This window comes from Aotus nancymaae, unplaced genomic scaffold, assembly GCF_030222135.1.
Source record: "Aotus nancymaae isolate 86718 unplaced genomic scaffold, 86718_ANA_hifiasm-v0.15.2.pri h1tg000033l, whole genome shotgun sequence".
Lineage (NCBI taxonomy): Eukaryota > Metazoa > Chordata > Mammalia > Primates > Aotidae > Aotus > Aotus nancymaae.
The window spans coordinates 37762918-37785748 of record NW_026988447.1 but is presented as its reverse complement, the minus strand read 5'-3'; the positions used below and the strand labels follow the sequence as shown (position 1 = coordinate 37785748).

General features: G+C 36.9%; 1 protein-coding gene and 1 pseudogene across 7 annotated transcripts in view; one reads left to right on the top strand and one right to left on the bottom strand.

The window, feature by feature from the left end:
- SCLT1 (sodium channel and clathrin linker 1) overlaps positions 1–22831 on the bottom strand; it is a 223477-nt gene that overhangs the window by 38914 nt on the left and 161732 nt on the right. The window lies entirely within an intron of this gene.
- Positions 14302–14918, top strand: LOC105731320 (large ribosomal subunit protein uL22-like; annotated as a pseudogene).

The window sequence follows — 22831 nt, the reverse complement described above, 5'->3', positions numbered from 1 at the left end:
AATCCTTTAGTGATGACTGAAGATTAAATTGCATAAGGTTCTATTCTATATTATATGAGAGAATTAAAAACAAAAGGTGTGCTATTCATTTCAGTGAAATGATGGATCTGCCAGCTGCGGCAAGCACTCTGGAACTCTCTTATGACAAATTAACATAGCATGTGCCAGATGTTTTTTCTTTTTCCTGTTGAATTATGCTATAATATGCTTCAGTTACTTTTAGCAATTATGTATTTTGTAATTTGCTGGTACCTGCAGCTGCCTCTCATTTTGTTAATTAAAAAAAAAAGGAGAGAAAAACAGTTACAGCAGCCAAACATTACAGATATACAGCCAAAGAATTATAATGTTTTACAAAGTGAAGAGAATGCCTTAGGCACAAATGCTGTGTAGTTCACCCTATATGTACAGTTTGTTTTGGACAAGCAAATACTACATATTGTATATTCATGTGCTCATCCATTTATTCAATACAATCTAACTGAATGATTTAATTCTATTGAATTTGCCAGCTAAGATGTTAGCTCATAGTTTTGTAGAGGAGAGACAGACATAAATAATAGTTATACTATAATTCAGTAAGTGCCATAAATAGCAATGAACAGAATGATATGGGAGTGTAGAAAAAGAAAGAAAAGACAATCTTGTAGGAGAATGAGGAACGCTTTAGAGAAAACATATTTGAGTTGATGAGTTTGGAATGAAGAAACTAGCTCCAGAATAATTTTTCATGCCTATCTTTTCCTTCATACGCCACATCCAACCCATTAGTACTTTTTGTTACCTCTAATTTTCTTTTTAAAAAAGACTCCCCCAACTAATCCACCTTTTTCTTTCTTCTTAGCATAAGCCATCAACATTGCTTAACAAGACTCTTGCAATAGCCTTCTAAGTAGTTTCCCAGCTTTTTCACTAGCTTCCATTCTTCACACTGTGAAAGCCAGATCTTTTTTAAAAAACAAAAAATCAGATTATTAGGTGATTCCTCCTTTTAAAACTGTCCAATGGCTTTCTTTCTCTATTAAAACTCTTAAATCTGGTTAATAAAACCATACATGTTCAGATCGCTGCCTGCAGCAGGGACAACAGTGTTCACCAGACATTCCATGTGAACCATACATTTCCCAGATTTCTATGCAGTTCTCACCAATGGAGGTAAAAGTTAGTGATATATATCCTTTCAAAGCTGAGTTAGTTAAGTGCCCATGTTCCTCTTCCATTCATCTCTTTCTCTGTTCCAGTGATCTCAGGAAACCACGTTTCAAGAAGGTGCACCCTCTAATAGCAGAGTCTTCCTGCCAAACTGCCTAAGACATGTAATGTGAGCAATAAATAAACCTTTGTTTTGTTTAGTCCCTAAGATTTCAGTTTGTTTGCCATGGCGGCTGACACTGCTTAATATAATAAACTGCGTAGATCTGACCTCCTCTTACATCGTTCTTGCCTTCATTTTGCATACTATTTCTTTTACTTCAAACTTTTTTGTATTACTGCTTTGGGGGTCTTTGAACTAGCTGTTCTCTTTGCTTAAAATGTTCTTTCTTCTGATCTTAAATCCTTTTCATTATTTTATCTCACCTTAAGATTCATTTCCTCACAGGATCTTCCTGGTCTATCCACTCTCAGATATGCAACCATTCATTATCACACTGGCTTATTTTAAATTTTCTTTCTTTTTTAACAGACAAGGTCTCGCTTTGTCACTCAGGCTGGAGTGCAGCAGCGCGATCGTACCTCAATGCAGTCTCGACCTCCTGGGCTCCAGTGATTCTCCTACCCCAGCCTCCCAAATAGCTAGAACTACAGGCACACGCACCACACCCAGATAATTTTTGTATTTTCTGTAGGGACAGGGTCTTGCTATGTTGCTCAGGCTGGTCTCAAATTCCTGGCTTCAAGATTACGAGATTATCCTCCCACCTCAGTCTCCAAATGCTGGGATTACAGATGTGAGCCACTGTACCCAGCCTCTAAATTTTTGGCATAGTACTTATTATAATAATTATTTTTTGAGACAGAGTCTCGCTTTGTTGCCAGGTGCCAGGCTAGAGTGAAGTGGCATAATCTCGGCTCACTGCAACCTCTACCTCCCAGGTTCAAGTAATTCTCCTGCCTCAGCCTCCTACTGAGTAGCTGGGACTACAGGTGTGCGCCACCATGCCCAGCTAATTTTTATATTTTAGTAGAGACGGGGTTTCACCATGTTGGCCAGGATGGTCTCAATCTCTTGACCTGATGATTCGCCCGCCTCGGCCTCCCAAAGTGCTGGGATTACAGGTGTGAGCCACTACGCCCGGCCTGTATAATACTTATTAAATGATAATTAACACATGTTTATTTATTTGAAAATTTCTACTTTACCGTTAATAATCTAATCTTCCAAAAAATAAGGACCTTGTCTTTGCTGGATTCCCATTACTTCAAGAACAGTGCCTGCTCAATAAATATGTGATAAGTGAATAGTACGTAGACAAGGAATATGTCCAAGGGCTGGCCAAGCAATTTTGTTTACTGGAGTGGTTGTTCAGTGTGGCTGGAGCATAAGGAACTTGAAGGAAGGAGGTAGAGAGGCAGACTGCAAATAAAATACAGCAGAGACGAAGTTGTGAAAAGTCCATAGGCAACAATAAAACAAGTCTTTTGGTAGGCAGGGCCAGAATATTTATTATTTAGTAAAATAATTTTAACAGCAGTGTGAAACATGGAATAGAGTGGGGAAAAATTGATGGCAGGAAAACCAGAGAAAAGGTGGCTACTTTAGGAGTCATAGTTAAAGATGTGAGGGCCCTGACCAGCTGCAGGGACATGTATGTCACTTCATGCTTACACGCATGCAAATGTTTCTGTAGGACAGATTCCTGTACTAGGAACTGCAAAAGGATCTGCATAGTTCAAATTTAGTTAGATTTTGCTAAGTTACCTTATAAAAAGTATTTGCCAGTTTACATTCCCACCCATACTGGATGACAACTCCTGTTTCCTCATGTATTTGTAGACACTGGATATTAACCATCTTCTACATTTTGCCAATTTGCTGGGTAAAATTATTGTTTAAATTTACATCTCTTTAATGAAAAGTGAGGCTCTACTTGCTTTGATATGTTTAAAGGGGATTTGCATTTCTGCTTTTGTGAGCTTTGTTTGAACCACTGAGTTCACGTACTTTGTCCATCTTTTTATTAGGTTGCCAATCTTTCAATGTGGAACTTGATGAATTTTGCATATTAACCATTTAAAAATTTTTCCAGTATCCCATTTGTCATTTATCTTGGTTTAGATTCTTTCTTCATATAAATTTTAATTTTTATGGTTAGATCGTTTATTCAGTTTTTCTTTTTTGGATCCTGGGTTTTGTGTTTTGATTAGAAAGTCTTCTCTATTCCAAGAGAATAAAAATAATCTTATTTATTTTAATACCCTCTTTTTTATGAGTAGCTCTTTAATACATCTGGAATTTATTTTATATATGAAATAAAGAATATTCTAAATGATTTTCTATCTTTCTAACATCATCTTTTCACATTGATTTGAAATGCCACCATTATCATGATGAAAATTTCTGATTTTACATTTTTTTCCTGTATTCTGTTCAAATGATCTATCCTTGTGCCAATACTGCTTTATGTATTTTGATATCTGGTAGGGCAAATCTCATTTTTTTTCCCCATAGAGGTTTGTTGATTTAACCTATAAAAATAGTAACAACAATCTCTCATTTAAGTAAGATCAGCAGAGATATACTGCAGTTATGGATACCATATACTAATAAGTTAACTAGTAAAACAGCTTCTTTGAAACTCAAAATTCTTTGTGATACATACATTTCAAGATAAAGGAGTAGTAGCTAAGAGGGGATAATTATAGATGAATTAATAAAATATTACTAATTAAACTTTAAACCAAAAGATATCAAACAGAAACTCAAATTTTTAAAAAGCTTCTGATCCTAAGCTCTCTGATACTAAGATGAAAAATTATCTCCTAGGAAAAAATTATTTTATTTAATTATTTTGTGTAACATTTAATTTTGGCTGTAGTTACCTACGTGTAGATAATAAAAAAAAAATCACAGGCACTGACAATCATATTTAATTGTCAGTTGCCAGAAGGTATAGAAGTTTCCACGGGGAATAAAACAAGTCAAAGGAGGACTAAGTATATTGTGACTATAATTATATTTGGTTTTGCCTCTAATATTCTCCTAACCGTAGCAAATAGGTTGACAAAAAGCAAGCAAGAAAATAGCCAACTTATAAGAATTCAATTGTTATGAAGTAGAGAGGACAGAGGCAAACAGTCAAGTACTTTCAAGATTCAATGCACACAACCTAATTTAGAGACCAAGGAAGGCTAGTACTTTTTAAAAGGTGTGTTTTCAGGGGGAAAGCCTTGATGTTTAATATGTCACAATAATGCACATGGAGAAACAGGATGCTGGGACCTAACTTGGAGAGGCTCACTTTTGAAAGTGATTAATAACACTTTTGATATGAATGCTAGCATGTATAAAGCTGTGGTATATATAGAGAAATCATTACAGGGAGAGTCAAATGCATCAAATGTGCCATTTGATTTTAAAATGCTCTGTAGTTTATTTTGTAATTTATTATTAATAAAAGACCAAATTGGTTCAAGACTTGGGCATACTGGATCACTAAAACCAAACCACTTCTAAGGAGAACAAATGAATTCTTCCCTAGAGATATGGAAGTACCATCCAGCAGTTAGTCTGGTACTTTAACGGTACAACATAGCATATAGCAAACTGCTGATGCTCAGTATGGATGCTATGTCATGGGTAGATTATCACCTTTATAACATATTTTTTCATTAAAAATAAATTTTTTTACTTGAGAAATTATAAATTTATTATGACTGTCATAGAATTTTGTATTATGACTAATAGGTAAGATAAGTCAGTTCAGTAGATATATTTTATTTATTTCATGTATAATCTTCAGTATGATTTATGTTCTCCAAAGAGGAGGGATGCAATTAATATATATAAATCTTGCCTAAAACCTATTGCTTTCTAGAACTAGTAATCTTTTTGTGCAAGTAAAAGCAAAATAAGTACATGAGCTTTTCTCTCCTCCTCTTCCTCCTCCTCCCCGCCTCCCGCTTCTTCTTCTTCTTTATAAATATATAAATAGAGATGGGGTCTCAATGTGTTGTCCTTTACCAAGACTTGATTTTTAAGGCTGGGTGGAAAAGGAGGTAAGCTTTGAAAGAGAAAAAAGAAGATGGTAAAAATCATAGTAATATTTACTGGATTTACTGAATTCACATATACTGCTGGTCAAGACAAACTGCAATCTTGACTATTTAGGCTAGGCAGGGCTTTGTTACCAAATGTGATTTGCTGAGCATATCTGGCCAGTGCTGGCAGAAAGTTCAAATAAATTTAAAAGCCAAGATTTCACGTAAGCAGGAATTTTCTTTAGAAGGTTGGTTGGTTTGCTTCAAATTGCTTATTCCATGAATTATTTCTATGTATTTATCTCAGGGTAGTTAACCATTTCATGTTGCTATGTTTGGCATTTCTATTTTTATGGAAAATTGTTTTTTTTTAAAAAACAATTCTTTGTATTTAATTGAACATCTAACAAGGAGGCACTACAGCAAAACAAAAATAAAATCTAGGGACAAATGCAGAGTTTGCTCTTACACTGGAGCATTACAGCCAAGTAGATAGGAAACACAGGCATGGGAAAATATAACTGCAGGGTCGGAAACTGCGGGAGTTCTCTTCTGATAGCTTCTCTCTTCTTAGTGAAATAGGAATTGAAATTATTGACTAAAAGTGATGATGGGGGAGGAGCCGCAAAAAGATTTGAGGAGAAAAAAAAGGGTATGAAATAGTCACCAAAGACAGTAGAATATATAAAATGATTTCCTTGCAGCATTAAAGGCCCCTTTTGTGGTCATGAATTTAAAGTGATGGGATGGCTGTGTGTTTTTTTCCAGCCACCTTGAGTTGAATGGGTAAAAGTACAGAGAAGATGAGTTAGATTTAAATAGAGCTATGGCTGGCTAAGGAAGAAGAGAAAGAGGGCAGGAGAGTGGAGGATGATTATCTCTGCTGACCTTTTCTAAAATGGTGCACTCTCAAAAATACATACAGTGCCTATTCTCTTTTTCTGCTTTATTTTTCTCTTTAGCACTTACCATCTATCACATATTTAATTTTGCTTGTTTAATGTTTATCTCTCCTGTTGGAATGAAAGCTCCATGAGAACAGGGAGTTTTGCCTGTTTTGTTCACTGGTACTGTCTTTTAAAAGGTAAGAGTCCTTGGTGGATAACAGCAAAGCAGGTATCAGAGTACTGGTACTCTCCCGCTCCTCACCACTGCCCACAAAGAGAAGTGACGAGCTGGCTTCCTATTTAGCAGCTATTTCTAAAGCACTGGGTGATTTGCATATTATTTTGTTTTTAAAGCTAGCAATATTATCTTTTACTATAATAAAAGGACCTTAATGTGATAGAGGTTCCTCTAAAATCTTAAGTAGAGTAATAAAAAATAGGAATTGATGAGAAATGAGATTCGACATACGTTGCAGCAATCCAGGGATAAACGAAGAGTAAGAGAGGTAAGACATGATGGTGACCTGATCTAAGGTAGGGAGAGCAGGGATGAAGGCAAATGGATTTGAAAAACATTAAGGAGAAAGAAGAGAAAGAACCACATATAAAAGCTGACTATGAAGGTGCAGGAAAGGAAATAGAGAGAGGAGCAATCTGTCATTCTATGGACCACATTTAGGTTGTTTTTAAAATCATGGTTATTGGAAACTATGGAGTTTCTTTACAGTATTTGAATTTTAATTAAAATCAATGCCAAAAAGCCCATACAAACAAATAATTTTCAGTGTTCAAATGAATTAAGCTATCATGGTGTGATAACAAGCAGCAGGACTGATGAAATTTTTTGACACAACTCTTTCTAGTAAACTCCTTTAAATTAGTCATAGATGGGCTACTCTGCTTGCTCATAAAGGGGCACTGCATACTAGAATTCAAGCTGAAAGAATTCTTCTTTGGTGTTGCACTGCTGTTTAGCAAACTCCTTTAAAACTCATTTCAAGACTTCTTAAATAAATAATCTACAAACATTTAAAGAATATTTATCAAGTGCCCAACACTATACTATGGACTGTTATGCTTACACAAATATTTATGTTCATATATAGATACCCATTCAACAGATACTCTCTGCCAATAATTTCTGGTGGACTGGTGCCTGTGGACATACATGTATAGTTCACAGAGGTCTGTGTTATATGGCTGTGTACTCACTTAGATTTAAGAACAGGAGTTAGAAAATGGTTGGATAATCCTAGTCACAATGTTTTGTGTAATATTTCTCCTCTGGATGTTATGACCTTAATTATGAGCAATACTGATTTTTAAAAATTATTTCACCCAATTAATCCTAGTGCTTATGTTCAGGACTATGTCTTACTTTATTATCAACAGTCTTCATAATAATTCTTAGAATCAAAAGCATTTTCAAGTTTGTAAGATAAGAAAGAAGTTTCATTATACAGCAGTGGTACAGTTAAGGGGATTCAAGTTTCTTATGTCTGTTAAATACTGAGGGTGCATTATATCATATATATATATATATATATATATTTTTTTTTTTTTTTTTTTTGAGATAGAGTCTTGCTTTGTCGCCCAGGCTGGAGTGCAGTGGCGCAATCTCTGCTCACTGCAACCTCCGCCTCCTGGGTTCAAGTGATTCTCCTGCCTCAGCCTCCCAAGCAGCTGGGATTACAGATGCATGCCACCACACCCAGTTAATTTTTGTATTTTTAGTAGAGATGGGGTTTCACCATGTTGGCCAGGCTGGTCTTAAACTCCTGACCTCTTGACCCGCCCACCTCGGCTTCCCAAAGTGTTAGGCATACAGGCATGAGCCACTGTGCCCGGCCTATATCATGTTTTAAAAGTTCAAATGCATTTCAAAAAGCTGAAATTCTACTTTGACCAGAAAGGATCAAAATTGAAAAAAGAGTTTGGCCTAGAAACAATAATTGATCAAGATCACTAGCTTTCATTAATTCATTCAACAAATATGTTCTTATATCTACTAGTGCTGGACACTCTTTTAGGAGCTAGGGATACAGCAAAGAATTAAAAAAAACTTTATGGAGCTGATAGTCCCATGGGAAAGATAGAATATTTTAAAACATGTAAAGAAATAAGTATAAAACATAATTACTGACAGTGATGAATGCTAGGAGAAACAAAGATGGGAAATCTGCTTTTGTTTCTGGATACATTTGTATACATCTGCTGACTGAAATATTAGACATTTTACATCACAAGGTATAATTCTGAACTTGATTGAGTGAAAAGATGGACAGCCAAGAAGCTAATAATACTGCTGAATACTTTTACAGGGGTACTAAAATTCAGAATCAGAGTAGATTTGGATATTTTCACGTAAATGTATGAATACATTAAAGCTAGTATATAAAATATTAATGAGCTTCTATTATTGCAGAATTAATATATATCACTTTAATAGTCTACATGTTATTTTTAATATAAAATGATATTAAACCAAATTGATTTGTTACTTTTTTTATTCTGGGAAAATCAAATGTAATGAAACCAAAAAAGGAGTAGCACTGCCTTTCTCTTAAACTTGACCCAAAATATCTGCCAAGTGGCAGAAGCGTTCTCTGAGTAGATTTACAGTTTCTAATCACCAAAGCATACTGACTGATGAAAAAGCTAATATGCTGGAAAGTGGGATATTAAGTCTTTACAGGACATTCTCAGCACAGGCAGTCCATCATTAAGGAAGAAACATAGTTAAAAATTATTGTACATTTTTTCAAGATGTATTGAAGATTTCAGCCAATGTAACAGACCCTTACTTTTTCATCTACTGTTTCAACACAGTGTAAAAATAAATCAAGGTTAGGCACTTTGGTCAATTATAGCAATGTGTCCTTGTATCACAGGCTTAGGATCCTATACTATAAATTGTTTGAAGGTATAATATAGTTACATGTCTTGACTTAGTTTTGAGACCCTGGCAAAGAGGCTGGCCAGTTCCTGTTGTGAGCATCCGAGTGTACAACTTCAACCACTTCCCTTATTGGGCTGCCACATTCTGGGCCATTACATCTGCTAATCACTCTAGGGCCAGGTGTCAGAAAAAGCAAGCAAGCAACCAACCAAACCAGAAACAGCCGCTATACCCTGGAGCCCACTGAACTTGTTCACATCAGCCAATCTGAAACTTGTTAACCATGGCATTATCTGTTCCTTCCTGTAAAAATCACAATAAAGTTTGTGCTCACAGTTGCCCCCTTCATCTTCTATCTCATGATTGACCCCAGTGCTTCCCCTGAGTGGTCCTGTGTAGTATAATGTGTTTGTCCAGGGAACTGTGAGTATAACAAACTATAAAACTCTTTCCATTTTATCTTTCTTGATCTGCATCCAGCCTCACCATCTCATATAAGGTAGTATAGTTTAAAAATAATGGTATATAACATATTTATCTTAGTCAAGAAATAACACTAACATCAACAACTAATGCTTCTTAATTATTATGTATTATATAAGTGCTATAGTGGTTTTAATGATCCTGATACTAATTCCCAGCAACAGTTGTGATGATTTATTTTGTAGCCACAGTCGATTTCAATTTCCAGGATACTGTAACTGACCACAGACGTATGTCAATTCTGTATGGGACAAAAATTATTGAAAGCCAAGTTCTCGATTACTGTGCTAAGTGAGGTGCGATACTTTTAAAGAGTATATGTTTGGCATACTAAATTATTCAGATAAATCAATAATTAAGAACTCCACTACAACTCTGTTTAAAAGTATTAAACAGAGGAAAATATAGTAAAAATGTTCTAAGACAATTTTTGAATGAAAGCATATAATGAGAAAAGCTAACAGAACCTTGGAGTACCAACACTTCCTGTTTCCTGGATGGCATTTTCAATACTCCACATTTGGGAGCTGACTTTGTTACCACTAAGAGAAAGGGGTGTGGTAGAGAGACCCTCTCTATCATTGATCTGGTATTCCCAAAAAGCATCCCTTCAAGATAAAGGGGAACCATATGTGAATGCATGCCACTTCCCTCAAAGTCACAGGACTACAGGGAAGCTACTTTGGTTATGAACAAAGCAGAAGAAAAAATGTATTCTTCTGTGGCCACAGACCACAGATCTACAAAAGAACAAAGTCCAGAAACCCTACCTTTGGTTGAAGTGCTCACAACCAGTAGTGCTCTCAGGCACCCAGAAGAGGCAAAGGCAAAGTTTCTCTATGGAAGTCTCATAACAAAAATTTTCAAGGGCAATTACTAATAAGTAGATGGAGAAACCTGATGAGATGCTTAGGAACCAAAAGAAACAGATCTGTCTGATGACAGATATTGGAGTAATCAGTAACAAACTTTGAAACCAATGAATCTAAAAAATACAATAAAATGATACAGGGCATAAAACACAAATGATCACTTGAACAAACAAAATGAACCGACAGAGCTGAAAAAGTCACTTAAAGAATTTCATAATACAATCAATCACAGGTATCAACAGCAGAATCAATCAAGCTGAGGAAAGAAACTCAGAGTTTAAAGACTGGTTTCTTGAAATATCTCAGATAAAAACAAATAAAAACCAATAGAGAAAATGAATAAAGCTTCTGAGAAATATAGGATTATGTAAAGAGACCAAATCTATGATCTAGAATCAAACCTCCACATATCAATATTAACCTTGAAGTAAATGGGTTAAATGCTCCAAATGAAAGGGCACAGAGTGGCAAGTTGGATGAAGCAGCAAGACTCAACTGTATGCAGTCTACAAGGGATCCATCTCACATGAAAAGACACCCATAGGCTCAAAGTAAAGGAATGGAAAAAAACCAAACAAATGGAAAACAGAAAAAAGCAGGATTGTTATTTTAATTTCGGAAAGAAAAACAGTCTTTAAACCCACAATGATCAAAAAAAGACAAAGAAGAACATTACATTATGGTAAAAGGTTCAATTCAACAAGAAGACCTAACTATCCTAAATATATATGCATCCAGCACAGGAGCACCCAGATTCATAAGGCAAATTCTTAGAGACCTACAAGGAGACTTAGATAACCACACAATATTAGTGGAAGACTTCAACACCCCACTGACAGTATTAGACAGACCATCAAATCAGAAAACTAACAAAGATGTTCAGGACCTGCACAGGACATTTGACCAAATTGGCCTAACAGATACTTATAGACCTCTCCACCCAAAACAAACAGAATATACATTCTCCTCATCTGCATATGGCACATACTCTAAAAAACTGACCACAATCAGCTGCAAAACAATCCTCAGCAAATTAAAAAAAACAAACCCAAAATCATACTAAACACACTCTTGGACCACTGTGAAGTAAAAATAGAAATCAATACTAAGGAAATTGCTCATAATCATATGATTACATGGAAATTAAACAACCTGCTCCTGAATGATTTTTGAGGAAACAATACAATTAAGGCAGAAGCCAAGAAATTCTTTGAAACTAATGAGAACAAAGATACAACATACCAGAATCTTGGGGACACAGCTAAAGCAGTGTTAAGACTGCTGTGAACATCTCTATGCACACAAACCAGAAAACTAGAAATGGATAAATTCTTGGAAACATACAACCTTTCAATATTGAACTAGGAAGAAATTGAATCCCTGAACAGACCAATAGTGAGTTCAGAAACTGAATCAAGAATAAAAACCCTACCAACCAGAAAAATCCCAGGTCAGAAGGATTCACAGCCAAATTCTACCAGATGTATAGAGAAGAACTGATGCCATTCCTACTGAAACTACTCCAAAAAAATGAGGAGAAGGGACTTTTCTTTAGCTCACTCTATGAGGCCAAAATCATCCTGATACCAAAACTTGGCAGAAATACAAGACAACAAAAAAAGAAAACTTCAGGCCAATATCCCTGATGATCATGGATGCAAAAATCCTCAACAAATACTAGCAATCTGAATCCTGAAGTACATCAAAAAGATAATCCACCACAATCAAGTAAGCTTTATTCCTGGGATGCAAGGTTGGTTCAACATACACAAATCAAGAAATGTGATTCACCACATAAACAAAACCAAAAACAAAAACCACATTATCATCTTAACCGAAAAGACTCTTTGCTCTATCAACCAGGCTGGAGTGCAGTGGCACAGTATTGGCTCACTGAAACCTTGGCCTCCCAGGTTCAAATGATTCTCATTTCTCAGCCTCCCCAATAGCTGGGATTACAGGCACACACACCACCACACCAAGCTAATTTTTGTATTTTTAGTAGAGATGGGGTTTTGCCATGTTGGCCAGGCTGGTCTTGAACTCCTAACCTCAAGTGATCTACCTGCTTTGACCACCTAAAGTGCTGGGCATGATCCACTGTGCCCAGCCTAGAAAGGTTTTTGATAAAATTCAATATCCCCTCATGTTAAAAACCCTCAACAAACAAGGCACTGAAGGAACATATCTCAAAATGATAAAAGCCATCCATGATAGACCTACAGATAACATCATAATAAATGGGCAAAAGCTGGAATCATTCCCCTTGAGAACTGGAATAAGACAAGGATCCTCACTCTCACTACTCCTATTCAACAAAGTACTGGAATCCTTGTCAGAGCAATGAGCCAAAATGAAAAAGTAAAAGGCATCCAGATAGGAAGAGAGGAAGTCAAACTATTTCTGTTTATGGATGATATAATTTTAGACCTAGAAAACCCATTAGTCTCTGCCCAAAAGCTCCTAGATCTGATAACTGCAGCAAAGTTCAGGATACAAAATTCATGTACCAAAATCTGTTGCATGCATTTCTATACACCAGTGATGTCTAAGCTGAGACCGACCCAAATCAAAACACAATCCCATTCACAATAGCCACAAAAAGAATAAAAATACTTAGGAGTATAGCTAACCAGGGAGGGGAAAGATCTCTACAATAAGAATAACAAACCACTGCTCAAAGAAATCAGGGATGATACAAATGAATGAAAAAACATTCCATGCTATGGATAGGAAGAATCAATATTGTTAAAATGACCATATTGCCCAAAGCAATTTAAAGATTCAATGCTTTTCCTATCAAACTACCAATGACATTCTTCATAGGATTAGAAAAAACTATTTAAAAATTCATATGGAATCAAAAAAGAGCTTGAATAGCCAAGCCAATCCTAAGCAAAAAGAACAAAGCTGGAGGCACCATGTTAACGAACGTAAAACTGTATTACAAGGCCACAGCAACCAAAACAGCAAGGTACTTGTGAAAATAAGACACAGACCAGTGGAACAGAATAGACAGCACAGAAATAAAGCCACACACCTATAACCATTTGATCTTTGACAAAGTAGACAAAAACAAGTAATGGGGAAAGAACTTTCTATTCAATAAATGGTGCTAAGCTAACTGGCTAGCCAAATGTGGAAGACTGAAGGTGGATCTCTAATATCATATACAAAAGTCAACTTAAGGTTGATTAAAAAATTAAATGTAAAACCTAAAACTATAAAAACCCAGGAAGATAACAAAGATTTTATGACTAAGACTCCAAAAGCAATTATAACAAAAATAAAAATTAACATGTGGGACCTAATTAAACTAAAGAGCTTCTGCACACCAAAGAAAACTATCAACAGAGTAAACAGACAATCTACAGAATGGGAGAGAATAGCTGCAAACTATGCAACCTATAAAAGTCTAATATCCAGAATCTATAAGCAACTTAAATAAATTTACAAGAAAAAAACAAACCACCCCATTATAAAGTGGGCAAAGTCATGAACAGACACTTTCAAAAGAAGACATATGGCTGGGTGCAGTAGCTCATGCCTGTAATTCCAGCACTTTGGGAGGCCAAGGTGGGTGGATGACCTGATGTCAGGAGTTTGAAACCAGCTTGGCCAACATGGTGAAACCCCATCTCTACTAAAAATATTTTAAAAATTAGCCAGGTGTGGTGGTGGGTGCCTGTGATCCCAGCTACTTGGGAGGCTGAGGCAGGAGGATTGCTTATTGCTTGAACCCAGGAGACAGAGATTGCAGTGAGCCAACACGGTGCCCCTGCACTCCAGCCTGGGTGACAGAGTGAGACTCCATCTCAAAAAAGAAGACATAAATGCAGCCAAGCAGCACACGAAAAAATGCTCAACATCACTGATCGAGAAATGCAAATCAAAACCACAATGAGACACTATCTCACACACGTCAGAATTGATACTATTAAAAAGTAAAAAAAGGCTCTTTCCCTAAGCAGCCTGAGGTAATCTGTGAAAATGGTTCGCTATTCACTTGATCCGGAGAACCCCACAAAGTCATGCAAATCAAGAGGTTCCAATCTACGTGTTCACTTTAAGAACACACGTGAAACTGCCCAGGCCATCAAGGGTATGCATATACGAAAAGCCACGAAATATCTGAAAGATGTCACTTTACAGAAACAGTGCGTACCTTTCCGATGTTACAATGGTGGAGTTGGCAGGTGTGCCCAGGCCAAGCAGCGGGGCTGGACACAAGGTCAGTGGCCCAAAAAGAGTGCTGAATTTTTGCTGCACATGCTTAAAAATGCAGAGAGTAATGCTGAACTTAAGGGTTTAGATGTAGATTCTCTGGTCATTGAGCATATTCAAGTGAACAAAGCACCCAAGATGCACCACCGGACCTACAGAGCTCATGGTTGAATTAACCCATACATGAGTTCTCCCTGCCACATTGAGATGATCCTTACTGAAAAGGAACAGATTGTTCCTAAACCAGAAGAGGAGGTTGCCCAGAACAAGAAGATATCCCAGAAGAAACTGAAGAAACAGAAACTTATGGCACGGGAGTAAATTCAGCCTTAAAATAAATGCAACTAAAAAGAAAAAAAAAAAGTAAAAAAAAATAACAGATGCTGGCAAGGTTGTGGAGAAAAGGGAATGCTTATCTACCGCTGGTGGGAAACTAGTTCAGCCACTGTGGAAAGCAGTTTGGAGATTTCTCAAAGAGCTTAAAACAGAAGTATAGTATTCAACCAAGCAATCCCATTATTAGGTATATACCCCAAGGAATGTAAATTGTTTTTACCACAAAGACACATGCATATGTAGATTTATTGTAGCACTATTCACAATAGCAAAGTCATGAAATCAACTTAAATGCCCATCAATGGTAGACTGGATAAAGAAAATATGGTGCCGGGCATGATGGCTCATGCCTGTAACCCCAGCACTTTGGGAGGCTGAGGTGGGAGGATCACGAGGTCAAGAGATTGAGACCATCCTGGCCAAAATGGTGAAACCCCGTCTCTACTAAAAATACAAAAATTAGCTGGGCGTGGTGGCAAGCACCTGTGGTCCCAGCTACTCGGGAGGCTGAGGCAGAAGAATCGCCTGAACCCAGGAGGCGGAGGTTGCAGTGAGCTGAGATTGCGCTATTGCACTCCAGCCTGGCAACAGAGCAAGACTCCGTCTCAAAAAAAGAAGAAAATATGGTACATACACATCGTGGAATACAACACAGCCATAAAAAAGAATATTATGTCCTTTGTAGCAACATAGATGGAGTTGGAGGCCATAGTCCTAAGTGAACTAACACAGGAACAGAAAACCAAATACTGCATGTTCTCTCTCATAAGTGGGAGCTAAATATTGAGTATACATGGACACAAAGAAGGAAACAGCCAGACACCTATCTGAGGATGAAGGGTGGGAGTAGGGAGAGGATAAAAAAACTATCAAGCACTATGCTTATTACCTGTGTAACAAAATAATAGCCATACCAAACCCTTGTGACATGCAATCTACCTACATAACAAACCTGCCCATGAGCTCATGAACCTAAAATAATAGTTAACAAACCAACCAACCAACCCCTTGAAAATATATGACAGCAAACTGAATATTAAAAAAGAGAATTTGTGAAATATCAGATCAGAAGAGACTGGGTGAATACAGCACAATTAAAAAAAGATGAAAAATAAAGAGGGTGAGAGACAAAGAAATGCAATATAAAAGTTTAAAATACTTTTAATCAGAATCTCAGGAGGACAGGAGACATTGTGAATCATGCAAAGGCAATATTTATTTTGGTTTTAAAATCAACCTTATTGGGATATAATTGTGGGGAATATGGTGCAGCCATTTTGAGTGTAGAATTTGGTGAGGTCTGACAAATGCATACACTCACGTAACCACCACTGCAATTAAAATACACAATAACCCAGGTGCGGTGGCTCATGCCTATAATCCCAGCACTTTAGGAGGCTAAGGTGGGTATATTACTTGACGTCAGAAGTTTCAGGCCAGCCTGGACAACATGGTAAAACCCCATCTCTACTAAAAATACAAAAATTAGCTGGGCATGGTGATGTGTGCTTGCAGTCCCAGGTACTTGGGAGGCTGTTGCAGGAGAACTGCTTGCACACAGGAGGTGGAGGTTGCAGTGAAGTGAGATTGTGCCACTGCACTCCAGTCTGGGTGACCGAGTGAGACTCTATCTCAAAAAAAAAAAAAAAAAATACAGAATAGGTCCATCACCTGAAAAAGTTCCCTCTTCCCTTTTGCAGTCACTGCTCCACCCCTCAAATCCCAGCCTTAGGCATCCAAACTGTTTTATCATTATAAATTACAACTGCCTTCTCTAGAATTTCATACAAATGGAATCATACAGTATGCGGTCTTCTATATAGGTCTATGTACCTACATATTTGGTATGTAGTCTTTCATTACAAAAAATAAATGTTTTATAATTTATTCTCATGTCTTGGAAGACATTTCTTTTCCAATCTCGTTTTTGAGATTCATCCATGTTGTTGCATGTATCAGTGGTTTGTTCCTTTTTATTGCTATTTATCCATGCACCTGGTGATGTACATTTGGGTTCTCATTTTCAGCCATTATGAATAAAATTTCTATAAATATTTGTGGACAGGTTTTTTGTGTGGATATGTTTTGGTTTTATTTTTGGAAAGAGTCTTGGTCTGTTGCTCAGGCTGGAGTGCACTGGCACGATCAGGGCTCACAGCTTCAAACTCCCAGGCTCAGGTGATCCTCCTACCCCAGCCTGCCAAGTAGCTGGGACTATAGGCATGCACTGCCGTGCCTGGTTAATTTTATTGTTTTTTATTTTGTAGAGACAAAGTCTCACTATGTTGCCCAGGTTGGTCTCTGTGTGGATGTGTTTTCATTTCTCTTGGGTAGCATCTGTAAGTAAAACTGCGTGTTTGTATGATGAGTATACATTTAACTTTGTAGTATAACTGTTTACTTTTACTAAGTTGTAAGATTAAAAAAATCAATACAAGTCCTTTGACAGATATACTAATTGCAATTTTTCTTCTCACAGTCTTTTTTTCATTTTCTTAAGGTGGCTTTGAAAAGCAGACATTTTATTTATATTTATCTTTTATTATTTATTTATATTTGAGACAGGGTCTTGCTCTGTGGCCCAGGGTGGAGTGCAGTGGTGCAATCATGGCTCGCCACCTCCCAGACTCAAGCAATTTGCGTTCCTCAGCTTCCTGAGTAGCTGGGATTACAGGTGTGTGCCACCATACTCAGCTAATTTTTTGTATTTTCAGTAGAGATGAGGGTTTCACCACGTTGGCCAGACTGGTCTTGAACTCCTAGTCTCAAGTTGATCTGCTCACCTTGATCTCTAAATATGCTGGGATTGGCCGGGCGCGGTGGCTCAAGCCTGTAATCCCAGCACTTTGGGAGGCCAAGGCGGGTGGATCACAAGGTCAAGAGATCGAGACCATCCTGGTCAACATGGTGAAACCCCGTCTCTACTAAAAAATACAAAAAATTAGCTGGGCATAGTGGCGCGTGCCTGTAATCCCAGCTACTCAGGAGGCTGAGGCAGGAGAATTGCCTGAACCGAGGAGGTGGAGGTTGCGGTGAGCCGAGATCGCGCCATTGCACTCCAGCCTGGGTAACAAGAGTGAAACTCCGTCTCAAAAAAAAAAAAAAAATATATATATATATATATATATACACACACACACATATGCTGGGATTACAGGCATGAGCCACTGCAACTGGCCAGAAGTTTTAATTTAATATAGTTCCACCTTATCAAATTTTTTGTAATTTATTCTTGTGTCTTGGAAGAAATTTTTGCTTAACATAAGATTTTTCTTTTAGATATTTTATTGCTTCCCTTTCTATGCTTAGGTCTATGATTCATTTCAGATTATTTTTTGTTATGGTGTGATGTAATGGTGTGGTAGGTAAGCTCTGAAATGAACCTCAATGATTCCTACCTTATGAGGTCCTAATAAACTCTCACCTAATGTGGGCTCTACCCAGGGGCTCACTTATAATTGAGAGAATATGGTTAATGTAATGGGATGCCACTTTCAAGATTAGGTTAAGCCAAGATCTTGACCTTTGTTTTACTTTTTCTCTCTCAGCAGCTCCCTTCCTTTTCTCCCTCACTCTCTTCCCCTCTCTCCTCACTCTGAGGGAAGCAAGCTACCACATTGTAGACCCATGAAGATACCAACAAGGGAAGGAACTGGTATCTCCTGCCAATGCCAGTGAAGACCTGAGGCCTGCCAACAGCTACAGAGTGAGCTTGGGAGGAAATCCTTTCCTGGTCAAGCTTTGAGATGATGCAGCAATCAACAAGTTGCAACATGGACTGCAACTTTATGAGAAACTCTGAGTCAGCGGCATTCTGATTCAGACATGTCTAGATTCCCAATCTTCAAAAACTGTGAGAAAATAAACGTTTGCTGGGCCGGGCACGGTGGCTCACGCCTGTAATCCCAGCACTTTGGGAGGCTGAGGCGGGTGGATCACGAGGTCAAGAGATCGAGCCCATCCTGGTCAACATGGTGAAACCCCGTCTCTACTAAAAATACAAAAAATTAGCTGGGCATGGTGGCGCGTGCCTGTAATCTCAGCTACTCAGGAGGCTGAGGCAGGAGAATTGCCTGAACCCAGGAGGCGGAGGTTGCAGTGAGCCGATATCACGCCATTGCACTCCAGCCTGGGTAACAAGAGCGAAACTCCATTTCAAAAAAAAAAAAAAAGTTTGCCGTTTTAAGTCACTAAATTTTGGAGTAATTTGTTATGCAGTAGTAGATAACTACACAAAGGGTTTTCATCAAGTTGAAGAAAAATTTGTCATTAGTTTTTTTTTTTTTCAGAGATGAAGTCTTGATCTGTCACCCAGACTAGAGTGCTGTGGCGCAATCTTGGCTCACTGCAACCTCTGCCTCCTGCCTCAGCCTCCTGAGTAGCTGGGATTATAGGCATGTGCCACCACGCCAGGCTAATTTTTGTATTTTCAGTAGAGATAGGATTGCAGCACGTTGGCCATGCTGGTCTCAAACTCTTGACCTCAGGTGGTCCACCTGCCTCGGCCTCCCAAAGTGCTAGGATTACAGGCATGAGTCACCACGTCCAGCTCATTATTTCTTAAAACACTACCACACTCCTATCCCTGCCCTCCTGGGATTACAGTTGTATGTATTTTATACTGCTTGATGTCCTCCCTCAGGTCTCTGAGGCTCTCTGTGCATAATTTTTTTTTGGTCTTTTTTTCTCACTATGTTTCATTTTTAGATGCTTTCTTTTGCTGTTTTAAAGTTCTTTGATCTTTTCTTTTGCAGTGTATGATCTGCTTTAATCCTATTCAGTGAATTTTGAATTCTCTAATATTTTTCATCTACAGATTTCCATTTGGTTCCTTTTTTGCATCTTCCACTTCTCTCCTTATCATCTTCATGTGTTCCTTTAAATCACTAAGAATATTTACAATTGCTGGTTTAAAGTTCTTGTCTATTAATTTTATCACCTCTCACTTCCAGGAGTGTTTCAATGCACTAGTTTTTGTTTTTCTTTTTTTCTGGTTATGGGTACCATTTTCTTGCTTTTGTTTATCTCGCAATAGAAGTGTTGGGTTTGTTCTGGTAGGTAGTTAATTTACTTGAGGACCAGCTTGTTCATTTTGAAGCTTGTTTTTAGCTTTTTCAAGGAAGATTTTCAATTCCTTTTACTCTATGCTAGTTTAGTTTTATAAATAGGATAAGGTCATCCTGAAATCTTTATTGTATACCCTGGGTATTCAACAAGGACTTTCCACTCTGGCTGACTGGAATTCTCATGTCTCTTATCACTGCGTGAATTCCTGATGTTTTGTTAGTTCATAGCATCCCAAAGATGTTATCTTTAATGTTCTAGAAGAAAACACCTGTAAACTTGGGATTCCATACCCAGCACAAATATCTTTCAAGAATAAAGAAAAAGTAAATATATTTTATGAGTAGCAGTTGAGAATTCATCACCAGTAGATCTTTACCAAAGGAACTTCTGAAAGACCTAACTCAGACATAAGGAAGGTGGTTCCAGATGGAATGTATCAGAACAGTATTGTTCACACATATTTATTACTTTGTTCTACATTGCCTGTCGTATCATACATTCAGTAATACACAATAAATATATTACTGTTCATATATGTTTGTTACTTTGTTCTACATTTATTACTGTTCATATATAGTTCATAACAGTAATACATTTTTTACCAAATGAATAGTAATTAACCTGTCAACAAAAATACACAAGCTGGGTAAGAGAAAATGATAACTAAAAATGACTGCATATATTTAGGAACTTTAGAATTTATATGAAAATGTACTTATATATAACATGTAGATTTAAAAAAGATGATAATAAATATTAGAAAATAATTTGAGGCCAGGTGCAGTGGCTTACTCCTATAATCCCAGCACTTTAGGAGGCCAAGGCAGGAGGATCAGTTGCTGGAGTCCAGGAATTCGAGAGCAGACTCTGAGTGACATTAAGAAACCCTGTCTGTACAAAAAATATGAAAATTAGCCAGCCGTGGTGGTGTGCACCTGTGGTCCCAGCTGCTTGGGAGGCTGAGTCAGAAGAATTGCTTGAACCTGGGAGGCCAAGGTTGCAGTGAGCCGAGATTGAGCCACTGCACATCAGCCTGTGTGAAAGAGTGAGATTCTGTCTCAAAAAAAAAAAAAGGAAAATAATTTCAACTAATAGTACTACATATATCAAAACATATACTAAAACTATGTCAGGATAAAGAAAAAAAATAATAATATTAAAGAATGCATGCACTAGGAAAAAAGAAAAGGTGAAAATTTGAGCCATGCTTCTATTTCAAGAAGAAACAAGAAAAAAGAACACATAGAAAAAAGAATTTATAGAAAAAACAACAGCAACATGAAAGAAAGGAGAGAGGTAGCAAAGAGCAGAAAGTAATAACATTAGGTAATAAACATAAAATAGAAAATATTAAAAATCAAAGGTTATTTGTAAAGATTAAAACAATTGAGAAACTAATAAGACTGATAAAGAACAAAGAGACAAGGTATAAGTAATAATATCAGGAATGCAAAAGGAGGTACTACAGATGCTGTAGATATTAAATGGACAATAAGATAATATAAAAAACATATCCAAAAATATTAAAAATTTAGAATGGACATATTTCTATAAAAATATAATTTATCAAAACAATGTCAAAGAAGAAACAGAAAATCTGAAGAATTCTATCACTGTTAAAGAAATTTTGATCGAATCAACAATAAAAAAAAATACTCCTACAAAAACCCAACAACAACAAGAACAACAATAACAAAATTCCAGGCCAGGAGATTTCACTGGAGAATTCTATCAAATATTCAAGGTATAAACACTTTTAATACTACTATATGAGATTACAGAAAACAAGGGCTACTCTCAATTTGTTTTTGAGGCTAGCATAACTTTGATATAACTGCAAGTTCAAGAAAAGATTTCAGGTCAATCTCTCTCAGGAACATAGATAAAAATATATTAAGTAAAACTCTAACAAACCAAATCCAGAAATATATACAAGAATGCATTACAATCATGTTGGTTTTGTCAGAGGAATGAAAATTTGGTACATTAGCAAAATCAATCCTTAAAATTTATCCCATTAACAAACTAAAGAGAAAAAATTCAAATAATCATTCCAAACAATGCAGAAAAAGCTTTAATAAAATTTAATATTTGGAGGCCTAGCATGGGGGCTCATGCCTATAATTCTAGCACTTTGGGAGGCTGAGACGGGTGGATCACCTGAGGTCAGAGTTTGAGACCAGCCTGACTAACATGGTGAAACCCTGTCTCTACTAAAAATAAAAAAATTAGCTAGGCGTGGTGGCACATGCCTGTAATGCCAGCTACTTGGGAGGTTGAGGCAGGAGAATCGCTTGAACCCAGGATGCAGAGGTTGCAGTGAGCCAAGATCGCGCCACTGTACTCCAGCCTGAGCAACAAGAGCGAAACTCTGTCTCAAAAAAAAAAAAGAAAAGAAAAGAAAAGAAAAATTTGTGATAAAAGCTCTTAGTAAAGTAATAATAAAAGGAAACTTCTTGAATCTGATAGAGGTTATCACTCAACACAAAATATTATATGAAATGATGAAAACTGAAAACTTTATTTTTAAGATTGGGAACAAGAATAAGAATCCTATCCCTACTCTGTGTATTGCATTGGAAGTCCTAGCTAGTGCAATTATCAAGAAAGAGAAACAAAACATAAAGTTATTTGAAAGAAATGAAACTGTTATATTAATAGATAATATGATCAAAATCCAAAAGATTCTACAGCTTTTGTCCTATGTAAGGTCACTGGTTAAAGAAAATATCATCAGCAACAAAAAGCTTTTGTATTTCTGAATATAAGCAATGATGAGAAAATGAAATTGAAATAAATTTGACAAAGGTGTAAGATTTCTACATGAAAATTAACTGTATTGAGACATAAAAGAAGACCTAAAC